We start from the raw sequence: 610 nt of genomic DNA, 5'->3' as shown, positions 1-610 counted from the left end.
TCTCTCTCTCTCTCTCTCTCTCTCTCTCTCTCTCTCTCTCTCTCTCTGTGGTGTGTGTGTGTGTGTGTGTGTGTGTTATGAAGAACAGGTAAACTCTGTGTTGCAACATTGGAATGTTTGATCTCTCCTTCAGAGCTGGATTATCATGTCAACTGCAGCAGGAACAACAAAATTAATTATTGCAAACAATGTCAAAAGTAACTAAGGAAGAAACTGTCCATCCATTTGTAGAACTTGGAAGCAAATATCCTCAGAGAGTATCTCTTCCATTTTCTGGACAGAATTATGGTTTCACAGAGGGATAACTTTTCCTGAGAGAGTGATTCCTTGTATTTTCTTACAGATCTTAGATACTCAGGCTTTTGAGGTAGAATATGAATTAGAAATGTGCACAGCAGTGGTGTGTTACCAGGCTGAGCTCTTTCTGTGGTGTAGCTGCCAGCAAACACAGCGATACTTGCATCCCTCTGAACCGTAATGAAGCTTACAGAGAAAAAAGACATGAAAGTAGATGTGGCTAATTGGGAAGAGGAAGGAGACTAAGGGGCATGTGAGGAGGACCAGAGGGAGGAGGGTGACCAGGATTGAAGCACAGGATGTGCTTGTATGG

The 610-nt window shown here is 42.8% G+C and overlaps 1 protein-coding gene across 1 annotated transcript in view; it reads left to right on the top strand.

Annotated features, from left to right (window-relative positions):
• LOC114636084 (F-box/WD repeat-containing protein 15-like) overlaps window positions 1-610 on the top strand; it is a 39,086-nt gene that overhangs the window by 15,889 nt on the left and 22,587 nt on the right. The gene's annotated exons all lie outside the window — the stretch shown is intronic.

Source organism: Grammomys surdaster, unplaced genomic scaffold (genome assembly GCF_004785775.1).
Source record: "Grammomys surdaster isolate TR1022 unplaced genomic scaffold, NIH_TR_1.0 121858, whole genome shotgun sequence".
NCBI lineage: Eukaryota > Metazoa > Chordata > Mammalia > Rodentia > Muridae > Grammomys > Grammomys surdaster.
The sequence above is the reverse complement of the archived record's forward strand: the minus strand, read 5'-3'. Positions and strand labels throughout refer to the sequence as shown.